General features: G+C 42.4%; 1 protein-coding gene across 5 annotated transcripts in view; it reads left to right on the top strand.

Annotated features, from left to right (window-relative positions):
* The window catches only part of LOC114484250 (chloride intracellular channel protein 5-like), a 49,814-nt gene that overhangs the window by 8,275 nt on the left and 28,949 nt on the right, over window positions 1-12,590 (top strand). The window contains exon 2 of one of the 5 annotated variants that reach the window (XR_008615786.1): window positions 8,149-8,533. The exons of 2 other annotated variants lie outside the window; for them this stretch is intronic. The gene's annotated coding sequence lies outside the window, so the exon portion shown is untranslated. Of the gene's footprint in view, window positions 1-728; window positions 867-7,201; window positions 8,534-12,590 lie in introns of those variants that run through there. 2 more of the 5 variants (XR_003676918.2, XR_008615784.1) reach the window with 2 other exon arrangements.

The raw sequence follows: 12,590 nt of genomic DNA, 5'->3' as shown, positions 1-12,590 counted from the left end.
TCAAAGTCCTACACAAAGGGAGATTGTATACAATTTTTCAGGAGCCCATTCTTTTCTTTAATGATCCTAATTACGTGTCCCACCAGAACTAGCTAGGTGACTACAGGCAAATTAGCTAATCTCTCCAAGTCGTTTGTAAATGGAAACATTTCTGTTTGCCATCCTCAAGAAGCTGTGTGATATACACATGGGGCAAACTCAAATGAGAGAATACTTTGAGTGGGTATTGAGCAAGTTAAAGAAGAGATAAAAAATTTTAACTCATCTGGATATTTCATGCTATATTTGAATGTGTGCCCATCCATAAGGGAGAGATGGAGACTATTATCACTGGCCCTTTGTATGGCATTCTCTGTTGGAGTTTGTCCCAACCTTGTTTTTCTTTTCTCTGATTTTTACTTTTAGTTTATATTATGCCACCTTAAGTCCTTTCTGGAATAAGTTGAAGTTAGATATAAATACATTGTTCAAACAGCATTCATCCTTTGTATACTGGAATCATGCTTTTAAAAAAATTAATTTAAAAATTCAACCACACTTTGAGCTCTGTGACATATTAGCTCTTTCTTTTCAACCTATAATTTGAAGATGGCTGGAGTCATTTTTGCAAATAAGGAAGCAGAAAACATGAAAATAACCTAGGATGTGAGTTTATCCTTCTGTTATCTCATTCTTCACCCCCACTCACACACATTTTTTTTTTCTTTTTGATTTCTCGATGTATCTAGAACGCACCTGGAATGAACCTAAAAATATTTCTTCCCTGAGCATGGTATGTAATGTATGAAATGATTATTTCCAAGGTGTTTAAGTTTACGAATGACTACAGAAAGTTAAAGCCAAAAAGGACCTCAGAGATTATTGAATTCAAGCGTGCATTTTACATGTAAGAAGCTTTAATTACCTACTGAGTTCTGAATAGCAAATTTGAAACACTTATGTCTTCCCTCAGGGCATTATAAAGTTGTCAGATTATATCGTACTACTTTGAACAGCCTTCTGAGGCATGTTTGTACCTGCTTCTTGGGTACTTTAGGAACTTCCTAAGCACTGGAGCAGTCTTGTAACCCGACTCTCTTCCGTCTGGGCAGATTCGTGTGTCTGGATCTGTTCCCTGAACAGATTGGCATGGGGTGCACGTCGACCCTGGTTCAGTTTTTTTGAGCACAGGGAATTTTCTCCTCTACAAGATACATTTCAAGCCCCCAAAGTCTCCATGGGACATTCTTTGTTTTATGGTGGTTTAGGTGAGAAGGGTAGGATGTCTCAATCCAACTCTTTTCATTCAGTGCATTATTGAGGGCCTACTGTGTGCATAATTCTGTGTTAACCCAGGTAAGAATAGTCAAGAGTTTGCTTCTTCCAGAACCTTGTAGTCTAGTTACCCATCAGTCCAGCTAGGAGACTGTTACCAAGCAAATGCCTGGGTGGTGGTCAGCTGCACCATCTTGGTTAAACATGTCAATAAGCCATTTCCTGGCCTTAATAATGTGGCGCAGTGGCTTGGGTGAGAAAGCAACTTAAGTGGCTTCTCCTGTTTCAGTAATGGAGGCAAACATAGACTCATCAAACGTGAGAGTTGGAAAGGACCTTAGAAGGTATGTGAGTCCATCCTATTTGCTGTCCAGGTAGGGAGGCTGAGGCCCAGGGGGGCAGGTTCGAGATCACAGCCCATTACTGTCAGATCCGGAACCTCCAGCGGGGTTCCCACTGCAAGTCCTGGGCCCTCTTCCCCTCTCTCCATGTCCTCAGGACTAACTGTGCCTTTAAGCAATAGCTCAGTGCCCTGGGGCAATTGTATTGACGTAGCTAACGTTGAGGTCCAGAGGGCAGAGATGTAGAAGATTCTCACCAACGTTCAGGCATCCTGAGAAAGCATATGGCGCGTCTCCTTGTTAGATTCATGATCTGGGTTGTATTCTTCATCTTAAAAGGTAGAGTTTAGGATGGAAGCACTCTGAAGTTGCTCCCGAGCTGATAGCTCACACCGGTCTTAGCACACCATGCCCTGCTTGTCCCACAGTACTGTGCGTGGACCACAGGATTCAGGTGGACGGAGAAGAAAAATACCACCAGCGACATCAGTGGTCAGCTGGCCCCACCTCTGTGCTGGTGCCAACGGCTGCAGGGTGTGTGCACAGAAATAGCTGAGAGTGGCCAGTGACCTAAGCTCCATCCCCAGCTTTAGAACAAGTGTTCCGGACAGTTCTTCCCTGCCACCCCTGCCTGTGATGTCAATTGATGTAGCCAAGGTACCTGGAAGCATGTATCTTTGCTACCCGTCATTTTCCTGCTTTTGTGACCTGCCGTATCTTAGGATATACGTCATTAACTGGACCCATTCACGATGGGGGTGGGGGGTTGCTAAAGAGATGAGCCAGGTTGTGGATGCCAGGAGGAAGTTCATTCTGGCACACAGAGCCCTGTATTGGGACCACCGCAGGCTCTCGGGCTCTGCTCTTGGGCTGGAATTCAAGGGTGGGGGACATTTGAGGGCAAGGACAGCCCACCAAATTAAGAGGATCTGGCTTGCTGAGCGTGTTACCAATACAGCGATGTATCATGGACCCACTGATCAGGTCTAGGGTACGCCATCAGGGTTGGGCCCTGGTTAGACCCAGACTAAAAGCAGAGTTGATGCTGAGGTTTAGCGGGCTGGGAGAGAGCGCATTAAAAACCTTCTTAAGCCAGCTTTGGTTCTAGAGAATGAGAAAGGAGGTGTTCCAGGGCTGGTCTGTGGTAAAAGAAGAGACGAGAGGAAGGAGATGAGGCAGGCCACGAGGTGATCCCAGACATACGGCGCCGGAATAAACTCTGTTCACACCTGTGCCCTCTGCGCTGTTTCCATGGCCACCGCTCTTGCTCAGACCTGCATTGCTACGCCCCTACCTTGACTTGTCCTCCTTACGAGCTATCCCAGCCCAGGCCTCATGCTTTGGGACATGAAACTGGAAAGAACTAGAACAGGAGGCATATAACGATCACCATAGCAAGCGTTTTGACAGTTGTTTTGCTGGACAGTGTGCACCAATGACCTTGTGGTCGCCTCCAGAGACAGAGTGAGTCTTCGAGTATGTCTCTTGAGGCAGGAGGTGGACGAACACAGGGAGATGATTAAGAAGGCTTTTCACTTTTTGTTTTATATTCTTTGGTAGCCTTTGAATTTCTTACATTGTGCCTGCTTTCATGTATTTCTTATATAATTTAAAATTAAAAATATATAAAATGACTTGTAAAAATTAGAATAAGAGGGAGTTCATGAACAGCATCAGTCTGCTTGGGCCCCGATAAGTCACTGCCACTGTGGTCTTAACGGTGTGGAACTGGCACACGAGGAGGGGCAGGGCAGGGCAGGGCAGAGGGTGGGTACAAATTTGTAGCCGGTGCCAAGGCAGATGGCATCACGGGCCAGCCTCTGGCAACACCGTGGGGCAGGCAGCACGAGAGCAGAGTTGGGGAGCTCTTAACTCAGGGCAACCCCCAGAACCTTTCCATGCCTCAGTTTCCTCATCTTTAAAATGGGAGTAGGGGCGATGACATTAGTCCCAGCCAACTCCCAGGATTTGGGTTTTGTTGTTTTCTTTGGTTTTGTTCTTTCCTGGTGACTTGATGTTCCCATGCATTGTGGGTGTGACATAGTGATTGGATATTGAAACAAGGTGAAGGGTCAAAGGCCGACAAAATGACTGGAGCCAAGGTGGGGCGAGTTAACCACCCGATACATGTTGGAATGACCTACTTCTGCCTGGCATCTCCGGAGAGCCAAAAACAGGACCTAAACACCATCATTTCCAAGAAAAGAAAGCTAGTGGCATTTTGTCAGAGTGGCAGAGAGAGGGCTCAGCCCTGTTTTTGATGGTCTTATGAATTTTAAATGACCACGGGAAAGCAGTGGAGACTTTTCTTGAGATATAAATCTCTCTCTCTCTATCCTTTAAGAAAGCTCCATAAACAAAATACTATCAAAATGATCACTATTCTGCCAGTCATGCTAATGAGGAAATGTACACTTAAAAGTTTTTCCCTTCCCTCTCCTCATGAGGGAAGCCCAGAGAATGCCAGCTCCAAGGCCAAAGTATCCATACATGCATCCATAATTAAACGCATGGGCAAGAGCATACATCTGCAGTTTTTTAATTGAAGTATAGTTGATTTACCGTGTAGTGTTAGTTCCAGGTGTACAGCATGTGATTTATATATATATATTTTTTCAGATTCTTTTCCCTTATAGGTTATTACAATATATTGAATATAGTTCCCTGTGCTATACAGTAGGTCCTTGTTGTTTATCTCTTTTCTATATAGGAATGTGTATCTGTTAATCCCCAGCTCCTAATTTGTCCCTCCCCTCCCCTTTCCCCTTTGGTAACCTCAAGTTTGTTTTCTATGTCCGTGAGTCTGTTTCTGTTTTGTAAATAAGTTCATTTGTATCAATTTTTTAGATTGCACATAAAAACGATGTCATATAATTGTCTTTGCCTGACGTACTTCACTTAGTATGATAATCTCTAGGTCCATCCATGTTGCTGCAGATGACATTATTTCATTCATTTTTATGGCTGAGTAATATTCCATTGTGTATATATTCCACATCATTTTTATCCATTCACCTGTTGACATACACTTAAGTTGCTTCTGGGTCTTGCCTGCTGTAAATATATCTGCAATTTAAAAACTGATTTTACTATAGAACTAACTTCATGGTTTTCCTGAGTTTTAGATGTTCACGGTCTTTGTATAAATAAATAAATACACACACACATATGTACACACATAAAGTAAGGTGTTCTAGAAATGGAGAAAAAAAGAGTACAATTCTTTCACAGTCCCACTGCCCAAAGATAACTGCTTTGCTTGTGACAGTTTTGTGTGTGTGTGTTTGAAAAGTATGTTTTCTTTTGCATACATTTAAATTTTTTTCCTGCATTGATACATCAGAAAGACCAATAGCAAGATGATAGCTGTACAGTTTTTACCCTTTCAATGCATAGTGAAAATGGAGCAAAGCCTCTGTTCTGCTTTCCAGAAAGTCCTGCTTCTGAGGGAGGTTGCCTCATTCACTCTCTCTTTTTTTTTTTTTGGCCACGCAGCATGTGGGATCTTATTTCCCTGACCAGGGATCGAACTCGCGTCCCCTGTGTTGGAAGCACGGAGTCTTAACCGCTGGACCACCAGGGAAGTCCTATTCACTCTCGCTTATTCACAGCAGGGGGCTGCCCTGCAGTTGAAGGGATTATTCCACGTTGTTGTCGGGGAGGGAGAACTTGGAGAACTAGGTCTGGTCGTTTTTCTGGCCCTCCTACTTGCTACAGGTCAGACATCCTGAAGGACAAGAGGAGTTTTGACATTTGGACAAAACCCTAACTCTGGAGGAGTGTCTGCACATTTAGTCCAGTGGAGTTTCGTGTTCTGATTTGATTGTTACTGGCCTGACTTTTTAGCCATTTTCTGTCCCTTTCTCTAATAAGAGAAACTCTGAAACCTGTAAATTCCGGGAAGTTTCTAACGGTCTGTGGAACACCTGCTGTGTGCCCTCCCCACCCCTACCCCCAGGCAGCCAGTGCTAGTTCCCCACACCTGATCCCCAGGCTCTGGAAGCTTCTCAGGGCCAGCTCTGCACTGGCTCCAGGCCCCGCTCAGCAAACAAAGGACAATTAGCACATTGTTCTCAATCGAGTTCACAGTGTAAAACCTGCTGGGCCAGGCGCAAGTTCCCTCCACCCTCCTCCTCCTCGGGTACTTTGACTTTCTAATTGACTGGTGCCGACTCCTGTCTGGGGACCAAAGGAGGACAGAGGGCAGGAAGCAAGGTGATCCCTCGGTGCAGAAGCCCCTTCCACTCCCTCAGCCAGGCTGGGAGCAGCTTTCATGTCCACAGTCCTGGCAACGGCCATGGTTCCTTCCAGCCTCCCATAGATAGAATAACTGTAATCAATGCTAATATAATTATATTTTTTTCTTTTTTACCATAATGACTCCTCCCACACAACTTTTGAAATAGCAAATATAAATTTTTTTCCAAGTACATATTTTGGCATCTGCCCTAAACACGTGCTGAGCCCACCTTTAAGGTAATCCAGCTATGCTGATCAGATATACACACATCAGAATTTGAGACACTGGTAGCATTCTCCTAGATGTCAGTTTCCATAGGATTAAACTAATTTCTGCCAATGAGATCTTATTAATTCTGGGAATCTAAAGCTGAAGTTTGTTCTATTTTAATGAGAACTCATCAACCTATATCGCACTTTGATACGTTATCTCTAAGAGTTGGAAGAAAAAGATGCCCACAAAACTTAAAAACCTTTACCCAAAACAGCATTTTTTAAGTAAAATTTTATCTTCTTTGCAGTCCCTTTGAAAACTTTTTAACTTTGAAAATTTAAGGTCTAGTTATGTGACGCATATTAAACTCACCAGGAGGGCATTTAAAAAGTACAGGGAAGGGAACTCCCTGGCGGTCCAGTGGTTAAGACTCCAAGCTTCCACTGCAGGGGGCGCAGATTTGATCCCTGGTCAGGGAACTAAGATCCTGCAAGCTGCATGGCGTGGCCAAAAAATAAATAAACAAATAAAAATAAAAAGTACAGATGCCCAGGCCTCTCTCCTACCCGCCCTCCCATGTAGATTCAACTGTCCTAGGGGGGCCAGCATCACCCTGGCTTTAAAAGCTCCCCAGGTGATTCTACTAGTAAGCCAGCTTTGGGGATCAGTGTTCCACTCAGTAAGAAGAGGCGCCTACACCCCATTGGATGGTCCAGCAATGAGTGACATTGCTGATATCCACCTGAAATCAATTAACAAAGAAGGTTACCATTTCAAATTAACCCAGCAGAAAGACTATGGGTTAAATGAACAAAAATACTAAAGAGTTAGATTTATACATAGAATGGCAGACACTTCTAAGTTAACTATGTCAACATATGTTAAATTTTAAGCACCAAGACATTTCATTAGGGTATTTGTGAATCATGTATGGCCTGGAATGATGAACAGGTCTCAGATTTTCTCTCTCCTGTTCTCCCAGCCCCCCTCTGGTTGCCACTGGCAGCTTCAGTCCATGTTGGTCTGTGTTCTTCAGGAGGCTTAGATCCTCTGTAAGGAACTGAAGGTCCCACGTCGCCCAGTATTTCTAGACCTTTGCCATGTTGCTCTCCATCTGTCCGAGTGCACACCTGATTTTTTTCTCTCTGCACAGGTGGTGAGCTGCACAGTGCTGTCAGGGCCTCTCCAGTTGGATGTTAGAGGCATCAGCCCTGAGCTGGGATCAGGGGTACAGATATAAGCAGAAGTGTCTCCTCACTGTTGTAGGTTGTTTTCTTTTAAACATTTTATTAGAATTTTCAAGCATTCAGGAAACTTAAAAAACACCCATATGCCCACCATCTAGTTTCTGCAGTAGAGTTGTCCCTTCAACAGTGTGGCTCTGAACTATGTGAGTCCACGTATATACAGGCTTTTTTCAAGAAATAGTACTACGGTACTACACGATCTGCAGTTGATGGAACCCATGAATATGGAACCATGGATACAGTTACAAAGGAAGTTATAATCGGATTTTTGACTGCACGGAAGGTTGGCACCCCTAACCCTGACATTGTTCAAGAATCAGCTGTAAACATATTCTGTACTTGCTTTACCCATGTATCTAGCCATCTGTTCATCCATCCATTAATTCATCTTATTGTTTGATGCATTTCAATGTCAGTTGTCATTGTTATCAGTACACTTCACTTAGAAACATTTCAGCAGCAGCATATCAATAATGGTAGTACAGAATTTTTTTAGAGTTATTCTTCATTTTAAATAAAATTTACAAAGACTAAAATGTACAAATCTAAAGCATACTGTTCTGAGTTTTGACAGATACATACACCTGTGTAATTCAAAGTCCTGTCAAAATGCACGACGTTTCATTCCCCTGGGCAAGTACCTTTATAACCCTTCCTGTCTACCCCTGTCCCCAGGTAACCACTGTTTGACTTTTTTAAAAGTTAAAGATTTGTTTTACCCTCTGTAACATCATATAAAAGGAATAAAATAATATAATAAGTACTCTTTTGTGTCTGGTTGTTTCACTAACATGATGCATTTGAAATTTACCCATGTTGTTGTGTGTATCAGTACTTCATACCTTTTTATTAGGAGTCTTTGGCCCAACATTGACCAAGAAAGCCTCAAGACAGGCCTGGCAGCAAGTTGGAGCCAGGCAAGGCCACAGCAGTCCTCTCTCATGGATCACTCAGTGACAGAAGTCAGTGGCCATGTCATTAGGACACTCATGCAGCTCCATGGAGGGCAGCGTGTGGGAAGGAACTGAGGCCTCCTGCCAGCAGCCAGACGAGTGAGCCATCTTGGAAGCAAGTTCTGCAGCCCCAGGCAAGCCTTCCGATGACTGCAGCTCTACCTTACATAATTGCAACCTCATGGGAGAACTCAAGCCAGTATTCCATGGTGTTGAAGTAGTAGCCAGCATTGCACAGTACAGATACACCACAATTTATTTATCCATTTACCAGTTAATGGACACCAGGAGTATTTTCAGTTTTTGGCTGTTGTGAATAAAGCTGTTTTGAACATTCTTGTACAGGTATTTTTGTGGACGTGTGTTTTCATTTCTCTTTGGTAAATATCTAAGAGAGGAACTACTAGATATAGGGTAAGTATATGATAATTCTGTAAAAAAAAAAAAAAAAAAAGAACAGCCAGATCTTTACTTAAAGTAGGTACGCTATTTTAAATCCCCATTTTATGAGAATCCAGGCACTCAGACATCCGTACCAACAACTGATATTGCCATAGTGGTGGTTGTGTAGTGCTATCTCATTGTCTTTGCATTTGTTTTCTAACTTTTAATTTTCTAGTACATGTGAGTTAACACCTGCCATGTGCAAAACATTATGCAAGGGCCTTGCTGCTCAAAGCATGGCCCATGAACCTGTAGTATTAATATTCTCTGGGAAATGCAGAGTCTCAGGCCCCACGCCAGGCCTACTGAATCAGAATCAGTATTTCAACAAGATCCCCATAGGGTTCTTATGCACATTCAAGCTTAAGAAGCATGGCATTAGGGGATGTAAAGATAAATAAGGTACGGTTATTGTCCTCAAGAAGTGGTGCAGGATAAAAAAGGTGTTGGGGAGGGAAATAAGGCGAGGCTATTTTAATAGGTAGAATATGATGCTTGTACCATCAGACATGAAAACAAAGTCTGTAGAGATGCGAGAGGGCTTCATGGGAAGGCATCACCTATCTGGGTCATGAGCAATAGATAGGAAAGAGGGAGGAAGACACGTAACCTTAGCTGCATTGTAGGTTACTTACCCTGGTAAAAAGCAGGAGTTAGATTGAGAGGTGGTGGTAGGAGAGAGAGAAAGCAACCTTTGGACTAGAGTGACAGTCCAAATAAGAGAGAAAGATGGAAAATACAGTGACCTCATGTTCCCGAATCCTGTACGCTGTACACATAAAAGATTGTGTAGATAGGTAGATAGATAGATAGATAATGTTCATTCATTCAAGGAGACTCCTTAGCTTTTAGTTTGAGACCTCAGGATGTAGAACTAATAAGACAGACGCTATGTGCCATAATTATTAGTACTGAAGAAAATCACACAGATTTTCTTCAGTGACAGTAAAGAAACTGTAAACATCAAGACCCAGGACACCAAAAGTGCCACAAAATATTGGTATGGAAATTGGGTACAAATGTAATTTTATATGTATATAGACAAATGTGTATACACATACACAAAATGAAACCATTCGAATTTTGGCGTGGACAATCCAGAATTTAGACAGTTATCACTACTTTTTTTCTATTCGATTTGAACATTGTCAGTGTTAGGAGCTAAGACTTGGGGTAAAATGTTATGAATACTTAGTTACTTAGATAATAAAATGAACCAGAGCAGGAGTAAAACACGTTCAAAGGGAGTTTGTAGCTTGACTCTAGGAAAATTTCTCTGATATTGTTTCCTCGGGTGTAAAATAGAAAAGCGAATTGCCCTATAGAGTTGTTGTGAAGATCAAGTGGTCCTCATGAGCTCCCTTCTTCTTTTTTTTTAAATTTAATACATGTTAAATGAACTGTAAGGAATTTTTTAAAGGGAGGGAATTGAGCTCTAATAGGACATATATAGATAAAATATTTTAACCATATGTTTTGAATTTGAGGCACCTTATCCTCAAAGCAAAATAATTGGGAAATGGGAAAAAAGCCCTTAGACCAGGGAATCTGTAAACTTGCAATAGTTACTAGCTTTTTACGCTGGAAGAAGGAAACAGCTCATGAGGAGGTGCCAGGTCCGCACTGAGAGCGGGTAACAGTGCTCCCTAGTGGACTATGGATGAAAGAAAACACTCAGTTTTCCAAATCCTGAGGGTTTCTCAGCTTGATCTTTCTTGCATATTGTGTTTGCCTTTGGTAAAAACATGTTCACTTTTATTGCATAATCTATCATTCTGGTTCAGTTATAGACATCTGATATTTTCCCTTACTCTACAGAGATACTTTACAGAGCATACATTTTAAACTTTTAATGATCACAGCAATCTTGAGCTATGGACGAAGTTCAGTGGCAGCTGTTAGGGGACCTGGGCCCTAATCTTAGTGCTATAAACATGCACCAGAAAAGCAGCCTTGGGCTTCCCTGGTGGCGCAGTGGTTGAGAGTCCGCCTGCCGAGGCAGGGGACGCGGGTTCGTGCCCCGGTCTGGGAGGATCCCACATGCGGCGGAGCGGCTGGGCCCGTGAGCCATGGCCGCTGAGCCTCTTCATCCGGAGCCTGTGCCCCGCAACGGGAGAGGCCACAACAGTGAGAGGCCCGCGTACCGCAAAAAAAAAAAAAAAAAAAAAAAAAAATCAACAAGATCCCCATAGGGTTCTTATGCACATTCAAGCTTAAGAAGCATGGCATTAGGGGATGTAAAGATAAATAAGGTACGGTTATTGTCCTCAAGAAGTGGTGCAGGATAAAAAAGGTGTTGGGGAGGGAAATAAGGCGAGGCTATTTTAATAGGTAGAATATGATGCTTGTACCATCAGACATGAAAACAAAGTCTGTAGAGATGCGAGAGGGCTTCATGGGAAGGCATCACCTATCTGGGTCATGAGCAATAGATAGGAAAGAGGGAGGAAGACACGTAACCTTAGCTGCATTGTAGGTTACTTACCCTGGTAAAAAGCAGGAGTTAGATTGAGAGGTGGTGGTAGGAGAGAGAGAAAGCAACCTTTGGACTAGAGTGACAGTCCAAATAAGAGAGAAAGATGGAAAATACAGTGACCTCATGTTCCCGAATCCTGTACGCTGTACACATAAAAGATTGTGTAGATAGGTAGATAGATAGATAGATAATGTTCATTCATTCAAGGAGACTCCTTAGCTTTTAGTTTGAGACCTCAGGATGTAGAACTAATAAGACAGACGCTATGTGCCATAATTATTAGTACTGAAGAAAATCACACAGATTTTCTTCAGTGACAGTAAAGAAACTGTAAACATCAAGACCCAGGACACCAAAAGTGCCACAAAATATTGGTATGGAAATTGGGTACAAATGTAATTTTATATGTATATAGACAAATGTGTATACACATACACAAAATGAAACCATTCGAATTTTGGCGTGGACAATCCAGAATTTAGACAGTTATCACTACTTTTTTTCTATTCGATTTGAACATTGTCAGTGTTAGGAGCTAAGACTTGGGGTAAAATGTTATGAATACTTAGTTACTTAGATAATAAAATGAACCAGAGCAGGAGTAAAACACGTTCAAAGGGAGTTTGTAGCTTGACTCTAGGAAAATTTCTCTGATATTGTTTCCTCGGGTGTAAAATAGAAAAGCGAATTGCCCTATAGAGTTGTTGTGAAGATCAAGTGGTCCTCATGAGCTCCTTTCTTCTTTTTTTTAAAATTTAATACATGTTAAATGAACAGTAAGGAATTTTTTAAAGGGAGGGAATTGAGCTCTAATAGGACATATATAGATAAAATATTTTAACCATATGTTTTGAATTTGAGGCACCTTATCCTCAAAGCAAAATAATTGGGAAATGGGAAAAAAGCCCTTAGACCAGGGAATCTGTAAACTTGCAATAGTTACTAGCTTTTTACGCTGGAAGAAGGAAACAGCTCATGAGGAGGTGCCAGGTCCGCACTGAGAGCGGGTAACAGTGCTCCCTAGTGGACTATGGATGAAAGAAAACACTCAGTTTTCCAAATCCTGAGGGTTTCTCAGCTTGATCTTTCTTGCATATTGTGTTTGCCTTTGGTAAAAACATGTTCACTTTTATTGCATAATCTATCATTCTGGTTCAGTTATAGACATCTGATATTTTCCCTTACTCTACAGAGATACTTTACAGAGCATACATTTTAAACTTTTAATGATCACAGCAATCTTGAGCTATGGACGAAGTTCAGTGGCAGCTGTTAGGGGACCTGGGCCCTAATCTTAGTGTTATAAACATGCACCAGAAAAGCAGCCTTGGGCTTCCCTGGTGGCGCAGTGGTTGAGAGTCCGCCTGCCGAGGCAGGGGACGCGGGTTCGTGCCCCGGTCTGGGAGGATCCCACATGCGGCG

The sequence above is a fragment of the Physeter macrocephalus genome, chromosome 18, assembly GCF_002837175.3.
Source record: "Physeter macrocephalus isolate SW-GA chromosome 18, ASM283717v5, whole genome shotgun sequence".
NCBI lineage: Eukaryota > Metazoa > Chordata > Mammalia > Artiodactyla > Physeteridae > Physeter > Physeter macrocephalus.
Note: the sequence above shows the minus strand (reverse complement) of the source record. Positions and strands in the feature narration are given on the sequence as shown.